The sequence below is a fragment of the Acinonyx jubatus genome, chromosome D4 (assembly GCF_027475565.1).
Source record: "Acinonyx jubatus isolate Ajub_Pintada_27869175 chromosome D4, VMU_Ajub_asm_v1.0, whole genome shotgun sequence".
NCBI classification, from domain to species: domain Eukaryota; kingdom Metazoa; phylum Chordata; class Mammalia; order Carnivora; family Felidae; genus Acinonyx; species Acinonyx jubatus.
In genome coordinates this window covers 90,926,764-90,950,602 of record NC_069391.1, presented here as the reverse complement: position 1 = coordinate 90,950,602, position 23,839 = coordinate 90,926,764, and the positions used below count along the sequence as shown (strand labels likewise).

At 37.6% G+C, this 23,839-nt stretch overlaps 1 long non-coding RNA gene across 1 annotated transcript in view; it reads right to left on the bottom strand.

Annotated features, from left to right (window-relative positions):
• Positions 1–23,461, bottom strand: part of LOC128312264 (uncharacterized) — a 34,737-nt gene extending 11,276 nt beyond the window's left edge. Inside the window, exons 1-3 of the long non-coding RNA XR_008291348.1 lie at positions 22,809–23,461; positions 22,364–22,535; positions 6,026–6,159 (exon numbers count right to left, since the gene is read on the bottom strand). This is a non-coding gene — a long non-coding RNA (uncharacterized LOC128312264). The remainder of the gene's footprint in view (positions 1–6,025; positions 6,160–22,363; positions 22,536–22,808) is intronic.
• Between the last annotated feature and the right edge of the window lie 378 nt (positions 23,462–23,839).

Below are 23,839 nucleotides of genomic sequence, written 5' to 3'. Positions count from 1 at the left end.
CTCTGGTTTTCTTTTCTCCCATTCCTTGTTCTCTTTTTATGGGATCGGGCTTCCCATCCCCCCCCCACCCTTTTTTTTCTAGGGTCACTTCAACAAATCAAAGCACACCTAGATAAAGGTCCAAACACTCCACCATTGCAAGCAAGGAGGAACTCTGCAGAAGACTGCGGTGGGATTGAGCAGCCAAATGCAAAAGCAGAGTGCATGCAACATACAACAGAAACAATTTCTGGAGCATCAGGCCCCAGACACTGTATGACACCTTTTTAACAAAGTAGTACTCTCAGGTGCAGGACACATAACAAGCTTTTAAAATACGCAAAAGACAGAAACTTCATCAAAATGACAAGATGGAGGCATTCTCTCCAAAAGAAAGGTCGAGAAAAAAATCATAGCCAGGGAATTGCCCAAAACAGATATAAACAATATATCTGAACAAGAATTTAGAACAACAGTTATAAGACTAACAGCCAGGCTTGAAAAAAGCATAGAAGACCCCAGAGAAACCCTTGCTGCAGAGATCCAAGATGTAAGAACTAGTCCGGATTAATTTAAAAACGCGGTAACTGAGATGCAAAATTAACTAGATACAGTGACAGCGAGGACAGAAGAAGCAGGGGAGAGAACAGATGAAACAGAAGATAAAATTATGGAAAGTGATGAAGCTGAAAAAAAAGGGAAAAGGAATTACTAGATCACAAGGGGAGAATTAAAGAACTAAGCGATGGTATGAAACAAAACAATATCTGTATTATAGGAGGTCCAGAAGAAGAGCAAGAGAAAGGGGCAGATGATTTATTAGAACAAATTATAGCTGAGAACTTCCTTAATCTGGGGAAAGAAATAGGCATCCAAGTCCAAGGGACACAGAGAACTCCCTTTAAAATCAACAAAAACAGGTCAACACCAAGACATATCAAAGTGAAACTTGCAAAATACAAAGATAAAGAGAGAATTCTGAAAGCAGCTAGGGACTAAAGGTCCTTAGTCTACAAGGGTAGACATGTAGGTTAGTAGTAGACCTGTCCACTGAAACCTGGCAGAACAGAAGGGGATGGCAGGAAATATTCAATATACTAAATACGAAAAATATGCAGCCCAGAATCCTTCAACCAGTGAGGCTGCCATTTAGAATAGAAGGCGAGATAAAGACTTTCCCAGACAAACCAGAACTAAAGCATTTCGTGACCACTAAGCCAACCCTGCAAGAAATTTTAAGGGGGGACTCTGAGTGGAAAGCAGCAAAACTACAAGGAGCAGAGAACATTGTCAGAAACACAAAATCTTCAGATAACACAGTGGCACTAAATTCATATCTTTCAGTAATCACTCTGAATGTAAATGGACTAGACTCTCCAATCAAAAGACATAGGGTATCAGAATGGATAAAAAACAAGATCCATGTATGTGCTGCCTACAAGAGACTCATTTTAGACCTGAGGATACCAGCAGATTGAAAGTGAGGGGATAGAGAACCATCGCATCATACTACTGGATGTCAAAAGAAAGCTGGAGTAGCCGTACTTATATCTGACAAACTAGAGTTTAAAACAAAGACTGTAATAAGAGATGAAGAAGGGCATTATGTCATAACGAAGGGGTCTATCCATCAAAAAGAGATAACGATTGGAAATGTTTATGCCCCCAACTTGAGAGCATCCAAATATATAAATCAATTAATCACAAACATAAGCAAACTTATTGATAATACCATTATTGTAGGAGACTTTAATACTTCACTTATAGAAATAGACAGATCATCTAAGCAAAAAATCAACAAGAAAACAATGGCTCTGAATGACACACTGGACCAGATGGACATAACAGATATATTCAGAACATTACATACTAAAATAGCAGAATACACATTCTCAAGTGCACATGGAACATTCTCCAGAATAGATCACATATTGGGTCACAAGTCAGGCTTCAACCGGTGCAAAAAAATTGAGATCATACCATATTGTCAAACCACAATGTTATGAAACTTGAAATCAACCACAAGAAGAAATTTGGAAAGGCTTCGAATACATGGAGGTTAAAGAATATCCTACTAAAGAATGAATGGATTAATCAGGAAATTGAGTAAATTTAAAAAATACATGGAAGCAAATGAAAATGAAAACATGACAGCCCAAACCTTTTGTGATGCAGCAAAGTCAGTCCTAAGAGGAAGATACATTGCAGTTCAGGCCTATCTCAAGAACCAAGAAAGTCCCAAATACACAACCTAACTTTACACCTTAAGGAGCTAGAGAGGGAGCAGAAAATAAAACCCAAAGCCAGCAGAAGGGAAACAATAAAGATTAGAGCAGAAATAAGTGATATAGAATAAAAAAAAAAAACACAAAAAAAATGAATATAAAAAAAGCAATAACTTTTTGAAAGAATAAACAAAATTGATAAAACTCTTACCAGACTTCTCAAAAATAAGTGAGGAACCAAATAGATACAATAACAAATGAATGAGGAGAGATTACAACCAACACCACAGAAATATAAATAATTTTGAGAGTACTATGAAAAATTATATGCCAACAAACTGGAAGAAATGAACAAATTTCTAGACACTCACATACTACCAAAACTTAAACAAGAAGAAATATAAAATTTGAACAGGCCCATAATCAACAAAGAAATTGAACTGGTTATTAAAAATCTCCCAACAAACAAGAGTCTTGGGCCAGATGATTTCTCAGGGGAATTCTACCAGATATTTAAAGGAGAGTTAATACCTATTCTTCTCAAACTGTTCCAAAAAAAAGGAAAGAAATGGAAGGAAAGCTTCCAAACTTATGCTATGAAGCCAACATTACCTTGATTCCAAAACCAGGCCAATAACCCTGATGAACATGGATGCAAACATTCTCAACAGGATACTAACACATCAAATTCAATAATACATTAGAATAATTATTCACCATGATGAAGTGGGATTTATTTCTGGGCTGCAGGGATGGTTCAATATTCACAAATCAATCAACATGATACACCACATTCATAAAGTATAAGAGCCATATGATCCTGTCAATAGATGAAGAAAAAGAATTTGACAAAATACATAATCTTTTCTTAATTAAAACCCTCAAAATTAGGAATAGAATAAACATATCTCAAGATCATAAAGCCTATATATGAAAGACCCACAACTAATATCATCCTCAATGAGGAAAACCTGAGAGTTTTCCCCCTAAGGTCAGGAACACGACAGAGATGTCCACTCTCACCACTGTTGTTCAACATAAAGTCCTAGCTAGCCTCAGCAATCAGAAAACAAAAAGAAAAGGCATCCAAATCGGCAATGAAGAAGTCAAACTTTCACTCTTCATAGATGATATGATACTCTACGTGGAAAACCCAAAAGACTCCACCAATAAACCTCTAGAGCTGATACATGAATTCAGTAAAGTCACAGGATATAAAATCAATGTACAGAAATCCATTGCATTTATATACACCAATAATGAAGCAACAGAAAGAGACATCAAGAAATTGATTCTATTTACAAATGCACCAAAACCCATAACATACCTAGGAATAAACCTAACCACTAAACCAGTGAAAAATCTGTACCCTGAAAACTACAGAAAGCTTATGAAAGAAATTGAAGAAGACTGAAAGAAATGGAAAAACATTCCATGCTCATGAATTGGAAGAACAAATATTGTTAAAATGTTGATACTACTGAAAGTAATCTACACATTCAATGCAATCCCTATCAAAATAACACCAGCACTCTTCACAGAACTAGAACAAACATAAAATTTGTATGGAACCACAAAATACCTGAATAGCCTAAGTAATGTTGAAAAAGAAAACCAAAGCCGGAGGCATCACAATCCTGGACTTCAAGCTGTATTACAAAGCTGTAATCAAGACAGTATGGTATTGGCACAAAAAAGCAGACAAATAGATCAATGGAATAAAGAACCCAGAGAAGGACCCACAAATATATGGCCAACTAATCTTTGACAAATCAGGAAATAACATCCAATGGAAAGAAGACCATCTCTTTAGCAAATGGTGCTGGGAGATCTGGACAGCGGCATGCAGAAGAATGAAACTGGACCACACTCTTACACCATACTCAAAAATAAATTCAAAATGGATGAAATACCTAAATGTGAGACAGGAAACTATCAAAATCCTACAGGAGAAAAGAGGCAGAAACCTCTTTGACCTAGGCTATAGCAACTTCTTACTTGATATGTCTCTAGAGGCAAGGGAAACAAAAGCAAAAATGAACTATTGGGGCCTCATCAAGATAAAAACTTCTGCACAGTGAAGGAAACAGTCAACTAAATGGGAGAAGATACTTGCAAATAGCATATTGGATAAAGGGTTCATATCCAAAATCTATAAAGAACTTACCAAATCCAACACTCAAAAAACAAATAATCCAGTGAAGAAATGGGCAGAAGACATGAATAGACACTTTTCCAAAGAAGACATCCAGATGGCTAACAGACACATGAAAAGATGTTCAACATCATTCATCACCAGGGAAATACAAATCAAAACCACCATGAGATACCACCTCATACCTGTCAAAATGGCTAAAATTAACTCAGGAAACAACAGATGCTGGCGAGGATGAAGAGAAAGGAGAACCCTTTTGCACCATTGGGAATGCAAACTGGTGCAGCCACTCTGGAAAACAGTATGGAGATTCATCAAAAAATTAAAAATAGAACTACGCTATGACACAGGAATTGCACTACTTGGTATTTATCCAAAGGATATAAAAATGCTGATTTGAAGGGGCACATTGATGCCAGTGTTTATAGTAGCACTGTCAACAATAGCCAAACTATGGAAACAGCCCAAATGTCCATTGACTAATGAATGGATAAAGATGTGGTAGATACATACAATGGAATGCTACTCGGCAATGAAAAAGAATGATATCTTGCCATTTACAACAACGTAGATGGGCTAGAGTGTATTATGCTAAGTGAAATAAGTCAGAAAAAGACAAATATATGATTTCACTCATACGTGGAATTTGAGAAACATAGGGGAAGTGAAGGAAAAATAAGATAAAAACAGAGAAGGAGGCAAACCATAAGAGACTCTTAAATATAAAGAACAAACTGAGGGTTGCTGGAGGGGTGTGGGTAAGGGGTGGGGTACATGGGTGATAGGCATTAAGAAGGGCACTTTTTAGGGATGCCCTAAATGCTCATCATTAGGGATGAGCACTGGGTGTCATATGTAAGTGAAGAATCACTGGGTTCTAATCCTGATGCCAGGACTACACTGTATATTAACTAACTTGAATATATATATATATATATATATATATATATATATATATATATATATATGAATGAAAAAAGAGAAAAGAAAAATTGTAATATGTCACCAAAAAATGAATGAATAGTTCTAAGTTTTAAGTATAATATTGATATTTGAAGTACTTAAATACTGTGTGTACCAAAAAACACCATAAGAAGGTTATCAGCAGTCCACACTGTAAGAAATATTAATAACACATATTAAGTCACAAAGGGCTCTTTGCAAGTATATATAAACAACTCCTGAAAATTAATGGAAAATAAGAAACATGGTAGCAAAGTGGGAGACTCAGACAAAAGTAGAGATAAGTAATTCCTATCATGACAGGGAAATTATAATCTTAGATTTATAGTTCCAAAGGTAAAATAAAGGGGCACCTGGGTGTCGTTGAGCGTCAAACTTCAACTCAGGTCATGGTCTCCCAATTAGTGAGTTTGAGCCCTGCATTGGGTTCTGTGCTGACAAGCTCAGAGCCTGGAGCCTGCTTCAGTCTGTGTCTCCCTCTCTCTCTATCCCTCCCCAACTCGTTCTCTCTCTCTCTCTCTCTCTCTCTCTCTCTCAAAAAACAAAAATTGAATAAACATTAAAAATTTAATATTAAAGGTACAATAAAATATTCACAAGGATAGTATAACCCCTCCCATAAGGAATATAATGCTTTAATGCCAAGTATTTTTAATATTGAGATTCAGTACTATGGAAATAACATACAAAAATACAATCTCACCTCACTAACCTGTTCTTCATTCCTTTATTTTTTTTCTCTCAAGTTTAGCAAGGAAAACACCTGTCATCATCATTACTCTCTTCTTCAGTATACTAATCCTCCTTCAAAATGGAATGGTCATGGCTCAGGAACTTCTGGGGAAAAAAAGGAAAGATGTGTATTATTAGCTTTTTTCTTTGAAAAAAAAAATCTCATGAAAATTTATATATCTGTGGGCTGGGTAAATTTCATGACAGGAAGAAAAGTGGCTTTCCTGCCCACATAAAATTATAAAAACAAAATATGAACAGCTAAACCTAAGAAAGAATATAAATTCTTGAAGAATTTCAGGGATCATAATGGCAATCAGACAGAGTGCATTTCCAAAATAATGGCAAAGGCAGTGTACAAATGAAACACTCCGATTCAGAATAATTGCTAAGAAATGTATACAAATGCACTTTAATGAAGAAAGTTAAAAAACAAACTTCATACCATATGCCTATCCCATACTCTATTACATACTTTAGAACCTTCAAAAATAAAAATAACTACGTGGGTGGGGAGTTATAAGTATCATCAGAAATACAAAACAAAAAGGAGCAATACTCAGAAACAAGAGAATTCTTTCAAATGACCAATACTTAAAGTTTGTATAAACTGTTCACTGACTTTATGGCATCAAATTCAAATAAATTGCTTTACTATATAACCACCAATGAAGGGCCATGTGGAGAGTTTCTCTATCTGGGCAGAATGCAAACAAGTGATAAATTAAATCTTAATTGTGGATGTCATTTTGCCTGAAATTTCCTGACACAGTAAACATAATAAATATCCTTTCAGCTCAGTTTCTTACATTAATGTCAGGGCTTCAAAAATATGACACCTACCAACCCCTGTGATTATTCAAATATGAAAAAAGAGAATTTAATAAATTATCTTGTATACTGGAATTCAAAGCTCTACATTTGTAGAGAAAATTGAAGACTGACAAATTTACATGGAGCAATTTTCCAAACCTGTTAATGTAAAAGGTATTTGGTAAAACATCATCCCTGAATCATCTTGAGCCTCATAATCACTATCATCTTATTTTCACTTTAAAATAAAATATTTTCCAATGACTCAGAGTTCTATAATACAAAATAAGCACATGAAAACAAACTAGGTCACTTGCAGCAGTTGAAAGCCAATTTCTCTCTCCCTCTCCCTCCCTGTTTGTCTTTCTCTCTCTGTCTCTGTCTCTCTCTCTCTCTCTCTCTCTCTCTCTCTCACACACACACACACACACACACACACACACTTTATATTGATATAAAATGTGAATATTTCATAATAGGAGTTAGTGAGAATACTCCCATCTGATAGAGGATTATCATTATTGAGTATTTCTACAGGAATCTAATGTAACCAAGGCTGCTTTGACACAATTTTTGCTCTGAGAGGAAAGATTATCACAGATTATGAAGATTATAAAGCAAATATGAATAATCCATGAATTATCCAGTTCATAAATAAATAACTAATATAATAAATTTCATGAAGACAATAACATACAGTCAACACTCAGTATGGTGTCTGTCACAAAATAAGTTTCCTTGCAAAGCACATTGTGTTAAACTTTATTAGATATTATATTCAACCAATCACAGCATGTGAACTTTGGAGATTCTGAGAATATCCACAAGGCACTCTTTACCTTGGTCATTAAAGTTGAGGCATATCCTGGAAGAGGAGTAAAGATGGTACAGGAGTAGGAGGACCCTAGTCTTTCCTCATCCCTTAAACACAGCTAGATAAATATCCAATCATTCTGAATACCCAAGAAATCAATCTGAGGACTTATGGAGCAAACTGCACAACTAAAGGAAGAGAAGAGGCCACATTGTGGAAGGTAGGTGTGGAGGTGTGGTTTGGAGAAGAAATGGATCGCTGGTGCTGTGGAGGGGAAGGATCCCTGATCACAGAGAAAGGTGAGGGAGAGAACATATAGGGGAACATACAAGGAGAACACTTCTCCAAAGTCATTAACTGGGAAAATGAGAGGGGCTTATTTTCATGAGTTTTTGCAACTAGCAGGGCTCAAAGACTGGAGTTTAAGAGGCCTGCAGTGTGGCTGGCATATAGCCCTGAGGGTGCTGCAGTGCTCCCGCAGAGGAGGCGGGTAAGTAACCCAGGGACAGATGGCACAATCAGGATCACTTAAGATACACTGGGAGAGATTGTTCCTTCTTAGAGCACATCTGAGAGAGATAGCATTGCCTCTTTGGGAACAGAAGAGTCAGTGGGTGCCATTTCCCTTCCCCAACCCTCAGTATAGGTGTAGAGACACCTGCTGAGGGTGGCTAACCTGGACACTGGCTGCTTGCTCCAAATCCCATGCCTCTGTGCTCTGATGCAACAGATCTTCTGGGTCTTTATCAGTCTGTATCAGTCTGATCAGTTTGATCAGACTGTATCAGTCCCAGCTCAGTGAGACCCTTTCCCAGAAGACCAGCACAGGTCCCCACCATACTAGGTCCCTAAAGTTTGGAGTTTTTAAAGTTAGCTGGCCTGGTTGGGATAGAGCCCAAGCAAACTGGACACAATGTGAAAAGAGCAATCTTTAAAATGTCTAGGAAGAACAAGGGGAAATTATTCACTCTTCTGGGAGGGCCTCCCTGACTGCAGTAAGCATGAACTCCCCTCTCCAGGGACAAAGGAGATGGCTGGCGCCATTTCCCTCCCATCCTCCCCCTACCCACTACCCCGCATAGACAAACTTCAGTAAACAGCACAAAGCCAACACTGTCTGCCTGCTTACACCAAGTCCCACCCCCCTTCCCCCGTGCTCTGCTAGTGCTGCTTTTCTCTGGCAGGTGTACCTTAGGGCGAGTGCAGCAGGCCTCTTTCCTAGAAGACCAGCACAAACCCCTGCACAACACCATGTCTACTGGTCACAGAGTTCTGCAAAGCTTCAGTTCTAGTGGAAGAGCATCATGTCTCTTTGAAAGCAGCTCAAAGCACACCTAATTAAAACTCACCACCATGAGTCCAAGGTACAAACACTCTGCATTGCAGACAAGAAGAAACTCTGCAGAGCCACTGGCCTGTGGAAAAGAGCAGCTGTAATATCAGCAGAGTGCATGCAGCACACACCAGAGACACGCCCTGAAGTTCCAGGCTCTGGATAGTATATGACCTCTTCTTCATAAAGCCATTACTCAGGAGCAGGAAACATAACAGGCTTTCCTAACACAGAGAAGAAGGCAGAGACCTAAACAAAATGCCAAAATGGAGGAATCCATCCTAAAAGAAAAAAACAAGAAAAGGTCACAGCCAGGGATCTAACTGAAACAGATATAAGTAATATGCCTGATCCAGAATTTAAAGCAACAACTATAAGGATACTAGCTGGGCTTGAGAAAAGCATAGAAGTCATCAGGGATTCCCTTACTGCAGAGATAAAAGAGCTTAAAACCAATCAGAATGAAATAAAAAATACAATAACCAACATTTGAAACTGACTGGATGGAAAGACCATGAGGGCAGAAGAAGGAGAGGAATGAATAAGTGATACAGAAAATAGAATTATGGAAAATGATGAAGCTGAGCAAAAAAGGGAAAGAAAAATCTTGGGATCACAAAAATATACTTAGGGAACTCAGTGACTCCATCAAATGTAATAGCATTCAGATCATAGGAGTCCCAGGAGGAGAGAGAGAAAAGGGGGGAGAAGGTTTATTTAAGGAAATTATAGCTGAAAACTTTCCTCATTTTGGAAAGGAAACAGATATCCAAATCCAGGAGGCACAGAGAACTCAGAAAAATCAACAAAAGCAGGCTAATAAACAAAAGACATATTGTAGTTAAATTTGCAGAATATAAAGAAAAAATCCTAAACACAGCAAGACAAAAGAAGTCCTTAACTTACAAGGAAAGACCTATAAGTTTAGCAGTAGATCTCTCCACAGAAACTTGGCAAGCCAGAAGGGAGTGGCATGATATAGAAAATGTGCTGAATGGGAAAAATCTGCAACCAAGAATACTCTATCCAGCAAGGCTATTATTCATAATAGAGGAGAGATAAAGAGTTTCCCAGACAAACACAAATTAAAGGAGTTCATGACTATTAAACCCACCTGCAAAAAATATTAAAGGGGTCTCTTTCAGTGGGAAAGACCAAAAGCAACAAAGACTAGAAAGGAAGGGAGAAAATCTCCAGAAACAATGATGAAACAAGTAATAAAATGGCACTAAATATATATCTATCAATAATTACTCTGAATGTAAATGGACTTAATGCTCCAATCAGAAGACACAAGGTGAGGGCACCTTTGTGGCTCAGTTGGTTAAGCACCTGAGTCTTGGTTTCAGCTCAGGTCATGACCTCATGGTGAGATTGAGCTCTGCAAATGGCTCTATGCTGATAGCACATAGCCTGATTGAGATTCTCTCTTCCTCTCTCTCTCTCAAAATAAATAAATAAAACTTAAAAAAAGACATAGGATGTCAGAATAGATTTTTTAAAAGACCCATCTAAATGCTGCCTATAAGAGAATTGTTTAATTCACTTTAGACCCAAATACATCTACAGACTGAAAATGAGGGGATGGAGAAACATTTACCATGCAAAAGGATATCAGAGGAAAGCCAAAGTAGCCATAGTTATATCAGACAAACAGGATTTTAAATCAAAGACAATAACAAGAGATGAAAAAGGGCATTATATCATAATAAAGAGGTCTTTCCAACAAGATCTAGCAATTGTAAATATGCCCCCAACTTGAAAGAGCCTAAATATATAAAATGATTAATTGCAAACTTAAAGAAACTTATTGGTAATAATACAATGATATTAGGAGACTTTAACACCCCACTTACAACAATGGACAGATCATTTAAGCAGAAAATCAACAAGGAAACAGTGGCTTTAAATGACACACTGGACCAGATGGACTTAACAGATATATTCAGAACATTTCGTCCTAAAGCAGCAGGATACACATTCTTTTCAAGTGCATATGGGACATTCTCCACAACAGATCACATACTAGGTCACAAATCAGGCCTCAACAAATACAAAAAGATTGAGATTATACTATGCATATTTTCAGAACACAATGTTATGAAACTTGAATTCAGCCACAAGAAAAATTAGAAAAGACCACAAATACCTGGAGGTTAAAGAACATCCTACTAGGGTGGCTCAGTTGGTTAAGCACCTGACTTTGGCTCAGGTCATGATCTCAAGGTTTGTGAGTTCACGTCGGGCTCTGTGCTGACTGTGTGGAGTCTGCTTGAGATATATTCTCTCTCTCTCTTTCTCTCTTTCTCTCTCTCTCCCCTCCCCTCCCCTACTCTCCCTCTCTCTCTCAAAATAAATAAACTTAAAAAAAGAATCATTCACCATGATCAAGTGGGATTTATTCCTGGGTTGCAATAGTGATTCAATATTTGCAAATCAAACATGATACACCACATTAATAAAATAAAGGATAAGAATCATATGATCTTGTCAACAGATGCAGAAATAGCATTTGACAAAATACGGCATCCATTCTTGATAAAAAGCCTCAACAAAGTACAGATAGAGGGAAACATACCTCAACATCATAAAGGCCACATATGAAAAACCCACAGTTAATATCATCCTCAGTAGGGTATAAGTGAGAGCTTTTCCTCTATGGTCAGGAGTAAGACACAGATGTGTACTATCAACACTGTTGAGAGGTTAAAGAACATTCTATTAAAGAATGAATGGGTTAACCAGGAAATTAAAAAAGAAATTAAAAAAATACATGGAAGCACATGAAAACAAAACATGACAATCCATATCCTTTGGCATGCATCAAAGGCAGTCCTAAGAGGCAAGTATATTGCAATGCAGGCCTATATCAAGAAGCAAAAAAGTCCCCAGTACACAACCTAACCTTACACCTAAAGGAGCTAGAACAGGAAAAGCAAATAAAGCCTAAAGCCAGAAGAAGAATGGAACTAATAAAGATTAGAGCAGAAATAATGATATACAAACAACAACAACAAACAGTAGAAAAGATCAATGAAACTAAGAACTGGTTCTTTGAAGGAATAAACAAATTGATAAACCCTTAGCCAGACTTATCAAAAAGAAGAGAAAGGACACAAATAGATAAAATCACAAATAAAGGAGGATAGATTACAATCAATCCCACAGAAATACAATTATAAGAGAATACTATGAAAAACTATGTGCCAACAAACTGGGCAATCTGGAATAAATGCACAAATTCCTAGAAACTGATGCACTGTCAAAACTGAAACAGGAAGAAACAAATCTGAACAGACCTATAACCAACAAAGAAATTGAATCCATCATCAAAAAACTCCCAACAAGAGTCCTGGGCTAGATGGCTTCCCAGGGGAATTCTATCAGATATATCTATATATTTATATATCTATATCTATATATCTATATCTATATATCTATTGTGTATTTATTCATTTTGAGAGAGAGAGAAAGAGAATGTGTGGGGGAGGGAGAGAGTGGAAGAGAATCCCAAGCCAGCTCTGCACTGTCAGCACAGAGCCTGACTCAGGGCTTGATTCCATGAACTGTTAGATCATGACCTGAGCCAAAACCAAGAGTTGGAGACTTAACCGACTGAGCCACCCAGGCTCCCCTACCAGATATTTAAAGAAGAGTTAATACCTATTCTTTTCAAACTGTTCCAAAAAATAGAAATTTCAAACTCATTCTATAAGGCAAACATTACGTTGATTCCAAAACCAAAGACCCCACTAAAAAGGAGAATTACAGGCCAATATTCCTAATGAACATGGATGCAAAAATTCTCAACGGGATACTAGCACATCAAATTCAACAGTACATTAAAAGAACTATTCACCATGATTAAGTGGGACTTATTTCTGGGCTGCAGGGATGGTTCAGTATTCACAAATCAATCAACGTGATACACTACATTAATAAAAGAAAGGATAAGAACCATATATATGATTCTGTCGCTGGATACAGAAAAAGCGTTTGAGAAATACAGCTCCATTATTGATTAAAAACAAACAAAGGAGAGATAGATGGAACATACCTCAACAACAAAAACACCATATACGAAAGACCCACAGCTCATATAATCCTCAACAGGGAAAAATTGAAACTGAGAGCTTTTCCCCTATGGTCAGGAACAAGACACAGATTTCCACTCTCACCATTACTTTTTAACACAGTACTGGAAATCTTAGCCTCAGGAATCAGACAAAAAGAAATTAAAGGCATCCAAATCAGCAAGGAAGAATTCAAACTTTCACTATTCAGATGACATGAAAGCTTATGTGTAAAACCTGAAAATCTCCACCAAAAAAAACCCTGCAAGAATACATGAATTCAGCAAAGTCACAAGACAGAAAATCAATGTACAGAAATCTGTTGCATTTGTATACACCAATAATTAAGCAGCAGAAAAAAAAATCAAAGAATAGATCCAATTTGCAATTGCACCAAAAGCAATTAGATACCTACCTAACCAAAGAGGTAAAAGATCTGTACTCTGAAAACTATAGAACACTTATGAAAGAAATTTAAGAGGACACAAAGAAATAGAAAAGCATTCCATGCTCACGGATTGGAAGAACAAACATTGTTAAAATGTCTGTACTACCCCCAAACAATCTATACATTGAATTCAATCCCTATCAAAACACCACCAGCATTTTTCACAGAGCTAGAATAAACAATCCTAAAACTTTTATGGTACCGCAAAAGACCCTGAATAGCCAAAGCAATCCTGAAAAAGAAAAACAAAACTGGAGGCATCACGATTCTGGATTTCAAGCTATACTACAAAGCTGTAGTCATCAAGACAGCATGGTACTGGCACAAAAACAGACACAAAGATCAACAGAACAGAAAAGAAAACCCAGAAATGGACCCACAACTATATGGTCAACTCATCTTTGACAAAGCAAGAAAGAGTATCCAATGGAAAAAAGACAGTCACTTCCACAAATGATGCTGGGAAAACTGGACAGCAACATGCAGAAGAATGCAACTAGGCCACTTTCTAACACCATACACAAAAATAAATTCAAAATGGATGAAAGGCCTAAATATGAGACAGGAAACATCCAAGGTACTAGAGGAGAGGACTTGCAACATCTCCTGACCTCAGCCATAGCAACTTCTTACTAGACAAGTTGCCAAAGGCAAGGGAAACAAAAGCAAACATGAACTATTGGGACTTCATCAAGATAAAGATGTGAAAGTGAAAGAAACAACAAAACTAAAAGGCAGCCTACAGAATAGAAGATAATTGCAAATGATATATAGGATAAAGGGTTCATATCCAAAATCTATAAAGAATTTATCAAACTCAACACCCAGAAAACAAACAACCCAGTTAAGAAACTGGCAGAAGACATGAATAGACACTTTTTGAAAGAAGACATCCAGATGGCTAACAGGCACATTAAAAGATGCTCAACATCACTCATTGTCAGGGAAACACAAATCAAAACAACCATGAGATACCACCTCACACCTGTCAGAATGGCTAAAATTAACACAAGAAACAACAGATGTTGGTGAGGATTCAGAGAAAGGGGAACCCTTTTGCACTGTTGGTGGGAATGCAAACTGGTGCACCCACTCTGGAAAACAGTATGGAGGTTCCTCAAGAAACTAAATATAGAACTACCCTATGATTCAGAAATTACACTATTAGGTATTTATCCAAGGGATACAAAAATACAGATTCGAAGGGGTATATGAACCCCAATGTTTATAACAGCATTATCAACAATAAACAAAATATGGAGAGAGCCCAAAGGTTCATCAACTTATAGATAAAGAAGATGTAGTGTGTGTGTGTGTGTGTGTGTGTGTGTGTGTGTGTACACACACACTATGGAATCTTTTACTCAGTTATCAAAAAGAATAAAATCTTGGGGCGCCTGGGTGGCTTGGTCGGTTAAGCATCCGACTTCAGCTCAGGTCATGATCTCACAGTCTATGAGTTCGAGCCCCACGTCAGGCTCTGTGCTGTGCTGACAGCTCAGAGCCTGAAGCCTGTTTCAGATTCTGTGTCTCCCTCTCTCCTGCCCCTCCCCTGTTCATGCTCTGTCTCTGTCTCAAAAATAAACGTTAAAAAAATTTAAAAAAAAAAAAAAGAATAAAATCTTGCCATTTGCAACAACATGGATGGAGCTAGAATGTATTGTGCTAAGCGAAATAAGTCAATCAGAAAAAGACAAATACCATATGATTTCACTCATATGTGGAATTTAAGAAAGAAAAGATGAACATATGGGAAGGGAGGTGAATCAAGGACAGAAGTAAACAAACCACAAGAGACTCTAAATTTTTTTAAGTTTATTTATTTGAGATAGAGAGCATGCGTGCACATGTACATGCGAGTGGGGGTAAAACAGAGAGGGAGTGAGAGAATCCCAAGCAGGCTCCACACTATCAGCACAGAGCCCGATGTGGGCCTCAAACCCAGGAACCATGAGATCATAACCTGAGCCAAAACCAAGAGCCGGCCACTCGACTGACTGAAGCCACCCAGGCGCCCCAGATTTTTTTTATTAGCAATGTTTCTTGATAGTTTCTTTTATATCTTCCCTGGAATGTGTTTTATGTCCTTTGTCGGTATGCATATTGGGTCTTTGTCCTTGTTTGCAATAGTCTTCTGCTTCATATATGTTGCAAGTACTTTGTTTATAGTAGGCTTTCTATAAAATTTATGGTGATTTTAAGTATGTCCACAAATACTTTGATATTCCTCCCTTGGAGAAATTGATCTTATTAATCCCTATCTTTCAGCATGACTGCAGTGTGAATGACTTCCTTTTTTGCACAGAATGTGGCAGTGACACTGTCTGACTTCCAATACTAGGTAATGAAAGGCACTGCAGACTTGTCCTCTCTCTCAAATCACTCTCTGGAGAAAGCCAACCATCACATTGTGAGGACACTCAGTCCTTTGAAGAGGCCTGTGTGGTGAGGAGCTGAGACTTCCCACCCACAGCCATGAGAGTGAGCTATCATGGAAGTGGATTCCAGTCCCAGTCAGATGATCACAGCCCTAGCCAGTACCATCCCCAGAAGCCTGACCTTCAGAAACTGTGTGAAATAATTAATATTTGATTGCTTAAACTGTTAAATATTGTGGTGATTTGTTATACAACAGACAACATACAATTTTAAACTTTTTATTGTGAAACTATGTACAGAGAAATGGATAAAACATAGATGTACAGTTTAGCAAAGTATTATAAAGCAAACACTAATGCAATTACTACTCAGGTTAAGAAATAGAAAACTGCAGGTCCCTAGAAAGAACATATGTGTTCTTTCATGATAAAAACCCTCTTAATCCACTTTATATGTAATCACAATCTTGAATCTTGAATTCGTGGTAATCAATTCTTTGTTTTGCTTCATGGTTTTACCCCCTATGTTTAAATCTGTAAGTAATACCATTTCATTTTGCTTATTTTTGAATTGTATCTAAGTGTAACTGTACTAGATTTATTCTTTTATATCTTACTTCATTTGCTCAACCTTCTGTAAGATTCACCAGTGTTGTTGCATGTAGCTGCATGTAGTCTGTTTATTTGTATTATTATTCCTGTTGTGTAACTCTGCCATAGAATAATTATTTTATTTTTGAACTCCTGGGTTTTTTTTTTTTCTACTTTGGGGCTACTGAACACTTTTATGAAAAATCTTGTTTATATGTCATGGTTCACATGTGCAAGAGCTTCTAAAGATATATATTCCTAGGAGTGGTGATATGAGTACCTCTGACTTTACCATTTAATAAACATTTTTCCAAGGGGAGATACTAATAGGCACTCCAGTGATGAATGAGTTCCTGTTGTGACATATCTTCAACATTTGTTACTTTTAAGCTTTCTAAGTTTCTTGCCAATCTGAGGGCTTAGAGTGGTATCTCACCATACTATAATATACATTTCCTGAATAATAATTTTAAGTAAATTTTCATATTTGGCAATTCTTATTTATCAATTCCCATCTATTTTCCATTCTTTGCCTGCTCTTTCTCATTGAAGAGACTTTTCAAGAAAAAATTTTTTTAACGTTTATTTATTTTTGAGACAGAGAGAGACAGAGCATGAATGGGGGAGGGTCAGAGAGAGGGAGACACAGAATCTGAAACAGGCTCCAGGCTCTGAGCTGTCAGCACAGAGCCCAATGCGGGACTCGAACTCACAGACCGCGAGATCATGACCTGAGTCGAAGTGTGCCACTTAACCGACTGAGCCACCCAGGCACCCCGAGACTTTTAAATATATATAGTCTACATTTTAACCCTTTGCTTATATATGTTGGAAAAATTTGACACGCTTACTTTATCTCTTCAAGTTTTAAATGGTGCTTTTAATGCACAGAATTTTTAAATTTTAATGTAGTTAAATTATAAATCTGTTCCTTAATGGGCAATTCTATTATGACTGATTTAAATAATTCTAACATACCACACAGTAAAAACAAACAAACTCTTCCATATGCTCACTCTTCTAAATGCTTTATAGTTTACTTTCCATGTGTCATAGAGTTGATCCTTGCATATGGTTTGAGGAAGAATTCCAGTTTTTTTTTCCACATGGCTACTCAATTATCCCAACACTATTCTAAACATTATCCTTCCCTCCCATTGCTCTTCAGTGTTACTTCCTGTTCTGTTGTGTTACTATGTCCATGGACCTGTTTCTGGGCTCTCCCTTCTTTCCTTGATCTCTCTCACCTTCCTCATCCCACTACCAACACTGTACTATCTTAATCTTCTTCATAACAAGTGTTCATATTACACCTTAATTTCATTTTTGACTGTTAACAGGGGTGCTTGGGTGGCTCAGTTTGTTGAGCATATGACTTTAACTGAGGTCATGATCTCATGGTTCATGAGTTCAACCCCTCCATCAGACTCTCTGCTGACAGCTCAGAGCCTGGAGCCTGCTTCAGATTCTGTGTTTCTCTCTCTCCCTCTGCCCCTCCCCTGCCTGTGCTCTCTCTCAAAAAAATAAACATTAAAAAACAAGTACCATTTTTTACTGTTCCTTAGCTATTCTCAGCCCTCTGCATTTCCATGTTGTCAAATTCCAGACAAAAATGTATTGAGATTGTGTTGGGATTGCATTGGGGGGAAATATATAAACTGAGGATATTGATATATCCAGAGTCCTCTGATCCAGGAACATAATATTCTGCACTTACTTGGGTCTTCTTTAATAAATCTAATTAAAGATTTATAATTTCACTTAAAAAGACTGTATACACATTTTATTACATTTATTCCTAGGTACTTAAAACTTTTTAGTGCATTGGGATGCCTGGGTGGCTCAGTCAGTAGAGCACCTGACTCAATCTCTCTTAGGGTTGTGAGTTCAAGCCCCACATTGGGTGTGGATCCTACTTAAAAATAAAACTTTTTATTGCATTGTAATTAGTATCTCTTTTATTTTGTAAATAATCGGCATGTAGACGAACACTAGATTTTTATTTACTCATTTTTTATCTAGCAAAATTGTTAAAATGTCTTATTGATGCTAATAGTTGACCTGAAGTCTATTTGGGATTTGCTACATATATTATCATCTTATTTCCAAAAAGGATGGTCTCTTATTTCATCCTTTCCAATCACTATACACTTATTTTTATGTACCTTACTGCTCAGGCTCAGTTCTCCAATAAAAATGTTAAACAGCAAGGAGCAGGGAGCCAACATGGTGAAGTAGGGGGATCCATCCTTCCCGTCTCTCAAACAAAGAAGTGTAGAAGCCAAAGGACTTTGAACACCAGAGCTCAGGAGGAAAAGAGACTGAATCTACTAGGAAGAAAATGGGAAAGCTGGAAAAAAAGATAGGTGGGTAACTGCGAACTGGGGGAGATTAAAAAAAAAAAAGGCTGCGTGGACACAGAGGGGAGGAACCCCCTTCTGTGGAGAGACAAAGGGAGGAGAAAGAGTGGCTAGGGAAGTGCAGGACCATATCTGGACAGGAGAAAGACCTCAACAAGATACTAGGCAAATCGAATTCAACAGCACATAAAAAGAATTATTCACCATGATCAAGTGGAATTCATTCCTGGGCTGCACAGCTGCTTCAATATTCATAAATCAATGTGATATAACATTAATAAAAGAAAAGATAAGAACCATATGATCCTCTCAATTGATGCAGAAAAAGCATTTGACAAAATTCAGCATCCTTTCTTAATAGAAACCCTCAAGAAAGTTGGGATAGAAGGAACACATTTAAACATCATAAAAGCCATTTATGAAAAGCCCACAGCTAATATCATCCTCAATGGGAAAAACCGAGAGCTTTCCCCCTGAGATCAGGAACACGACAGGGATGTCCACTCTCACTGCTGTTGTTTAACATAGGGTTGGAAGTTCTAGCATCAGCAATCAGACAACAAAAGGAAATCAAAGGCATCAAAATTGGCATAATGAAGTCAAGCTTCACTTTTTGCAGATGACATGATACACATGGAAAACCCAATAGACTCCACCAAAAGTCTGCTGTAACTGGTACATGAATTCAGCAAAGTTGCAGGATACAAAATTAATGTACAGAAATCAGTTGCATTTTTATACACCAATAATGGAGCAACAGAAAGACAAATAAAGAAACTGATCCCATTCACAATTGCACCAAGAAGCATAAAATACCTAGGAATAAACCTAACCAAAGATGTAAAAGATCTGTATGCTGAAAATTTAGAAAGCTTATGAAGGAAATTGAAGAAGATACAAAGAAATGGAAAAACATTTCATGCTCATGGATTGGAACAACAAATATTGTTAAAATGTCAATACTACCCAAAGCTGTCTACATATTCAATGCAATCCCAATCAAAATTGCACCAGCATTCTTCTTGAAGCTAGAACAAGCAATCCTAAAATTTGTATGGAACCACAAAAGACCCTGAATAGCCAAAGTAATATTGAAGAAGAAGACCAAAGCAGGAAGCATCACAATCCCAGACTTTAGCCTCTACTACAAAGCTGTAATCATCAAGACAGCATGGTATTGGCACAAAAACAGACACATAGACCAATGGAATAGAATAGAGAACCAAGAATTGGACCCACAAACGTATGGCCAACTAATCTCTGACAAAGCAGGAAAGAGTATCCAATGGAAAAAAGACAGTCTCTTTAACAAATGGTGCTGGGAGAACTGGACAGCAACATGCAGAAGAATGAAACTAAACCACTTTCTTACACCATTCACAAAAATAAACTCAAAATGGATGAAGGAACTGAATGTGAGACAGGAAACCATCAAAACCCTAGAGGAGAAAGCAGGAAAAAACCTCTCTGACCTCAGCCGCAGCAATTTCTTACTTGACACATCTCCAAAGGCAAGGGAATTAAAAGCAAAAATGAACTATTGGGACCTCATCAAGATAAAAAGCTTCTGCACTGCAAAGGAAACAATCAACAAAACTAAAAGGCAACCAATGGAATCAGAAAAGATATTTGCAAATGACATATCGGATAAAGGGCTAATATCCAAAATCTATAAAGAACTCACCAAACTCCACACTTGAAAAACAAATAATCCAGTGAAGAAATGGGTAGAAGACATGAATAGACACTTTTCTAAAGAAGACATCCAGATGGCCAACGGGCACATGAAAAGATGCTCAACGTCACTTCTCATCAGGGAAATACAAATCAAAACCACATGGAGATACCACCTCACGCCAATCAGAGTGGCTAAAATGAACAAATCAGGAGACTATAGATGCTTGAGAGGATGTGGAGAAATGGGAACCCTCTTGCACTGTTGATAGGAATGCAAACTGGTGCAGCCGCTCTTGAAAACAGTGTGGAGGTTCCTCAAAAAATTAAAAATAGATCTACCCTATGACCCAGCAATAGCACTGCTAGGAATCTACCCAAGGGATACAGGAGTGCTGATGCATAGGGGCACTTGTACCCCAATGTTTATAGCAGCACTCTCAACAATAGTCAAATTATGGAAAGAGCGTAAATGCCCATCAACTGACAAATGGATAAAGAAGATGTGGCTTATATATACAATGGAATACTACTTGGCAATGAGAAAGAATGAAATCCTGCATTTGCAGTAACATGGATGGAACTGGAGGGTTCCATGCTGAGTGAAATAAGTCAGTCAGAGAAAGACAGACACCATATGTTTTTACTCATATGTGGATCCTGAGAAACTTAACAGAAAACCAGGGGGGAGGGGAAGGGGAAAAAAAAGTTACCGAGAGGGAAATAGGCAATCCATAAGGGATTCTTAAATACTGAGAACTGAGGGTTGATGAGGGAGTGGAGGAGAGGGGGAAAGTGGGTGATGGGCATTGAGGAGGGCACCTGTTGGGATGAGCACTGGGTATTGTATGGAAACCAATCTGACAATAAATTATATAGATATAGATGTAGATATAGATATATAAAACGTTAAACAGAAGTGGATTGTTTTGTTGCTGATTATAAATAGAAAGATTTCAATGTACCAGTAAGGATGCTTTGTGGTAGGTTTAATATAGACACATTTCTCAATATAAGTTACCCTTTATTCCTTGTTTGCTAATTTTTTATTAAAATAAATTTTAAATTCTACTGAATAATTTTTCTGCATCTTCTGAGGTATAACATTATTTTTATCCTTATTTAATCTGTTAATGTGACAAGTTGCATTGATAGGTTTTCTAATATACAAACCTTACGTTCCTAGAATAAACCTATCTTGCCTATGATATATTGTCTGTTTTTAAAATATATCACTGGATTTGTTTTACTGACATTTTGCCATTTTGTATCCATGTTTATAATTATAAACCTATAATTTTCTTTTCTCTTTATGTCTTTGTCAGGTTTCATTATCAAGTTATGCTAGCCTTGTAAAATGTTGGGAATATTCACTTATTTCTATTCTCTGGGAACAGTATAAGGTTTAGAATTACTTTTTCATTGAATATTTAGCAGAACTCACCAGTGAAGCCTGGAGCTTCCATTTTGAGGAATTTTTTTCCTTTTAAGTCAGGTTTATGTACAGATCATTGAATTTGGACAAATGTACACATCATATACCACTACCACAAGATGTAGACCATTAACACCAACCAAAAATCTTTTCATGCTCCTTTGTTTTCAATCCTCTCTCCTTACCCAGGCCCAGGAAACTGCTAATTTGGTTTCTATTCCTATAGTGGAATCAACCAGTATATAGCCTTTGTGACTGGCTTCTTTCACCTAGCATAACGCCTTTGAGATTCATCCATGCTTGTGTATGTATCAGGATTTTGTTCCTTTTTATTGCTGAGTGATATTTCACTGTGTATATAGATGAACTACAACTTGTTTATCCACTCACCAGTTGATGAACATTTGGGTTGTTCCTGTACCTGGCTGTTTTCAATAAGCTCCTATAAACATTCACACGCAAGCCTTTGCACGGATATGGCAGTCACCTTGCAGAGGCAGATTTGCCAAGTTTGGTTTGGATGTCCAGACTGATGATGCTAGCACAAATTAAGAAAAGACTTCTTTTTGTAAAAAAAAAAACATTTGTTTTAATGTTTATTTATTTATTTTTGAGAGAGACAGAACACAAGCGGGGGAGAAGCAGAGAGAGAGAGAGAGAGAGAGAGAGAGAGAGGGAGACACAGAACCCAAAGTAGGCTCCCAGCTCTGAGCTGTCAGCACAGAGCCCGATGTGAGGCTCAGACTCACAAACTGTGAGATTATGACCTGAAGTCAGATGCTGAACCAACTGAGCCACCCAGGCACCTCAAATTAAGAAAAGACTTCTTACTCACTTATTCACATAAGGAGGCTTTCTGGGGAGAGCAGAATGCTTGCCAAGCAGGCCCAAAAAATGACTTAGAAGATCAAGGAAAGGAGACTGGCTTGGAGTTTTATGGGAGTGGGGCTGGAGGAAGGTTCCAGAGCATGGGCAGGGACTTGTGTGGTTTGAGCCTCATATCTTCACGAAAGCAGTGAGAGAGCACCTGTGTTGAGGTATTATTAGCTTGCTTGAAACTGGGAAGAAGGGGAAGAGAGAGGTGTTAGGCTTAAAAATTGTCCAAAAACATCAAAAGATGTTAGACTCTTTCTTATGGTACACATGTATTTTTTTTTACTCTTAGGTAAACACAAGAAATGGGATGGATTGCTGGTCTGTTAAGTGCATGTGTAACTTGGTAAGAAACTGTTTAACCATTTTCCAAAGAGGATGAACCATTTTGTCTTTCCCACAGCAGGCCAGGAGAGTTCCTACTGCTCCACATCCTGGCCAACAATTGTTATTTTCCACTCTTACCTTTAAAATTTTACCTATACTAGTAGCTGTGATTGTAATTTGCATTCCACAGTAACTAATGATCCTGAACATTTTTCAAGTGCTATTTGTCATCTACGTATCTTCTCTGTTAATTTCTGAGGAAACTCTCAACTCTGTTCAATTCTTTTTTTAAATTTTTTTTACATGTATTTATTTTTGAGACAGAGAGAGGCAGAGCATGAACAGGGGAGGGGCGGGGGGGGGGGGGGACACAGAATGGGAAGCAGGCTCCAGGCTCTGAGCCATCAGCCCAGAGCCTGACGGGGGCTCGAACTCACAGATCGCGAGATTGTGACCTGAGCTGAAGTCGGACGCTTAACCGACTGAGCCACCCAGGCGCCCCTCAATTCTTTTTTAAAATGAATATAGGACTCTTCAGCTTTCTGACTCCTTCTAGCAGGGTAATACTTTTGTAGGATTCATCCATGTCATCCAGATTGAGAATTTACCGGCATATCATTATTCATGATATCCTCCATACTCTCGTTAGTAATGTCCTCTTTCACA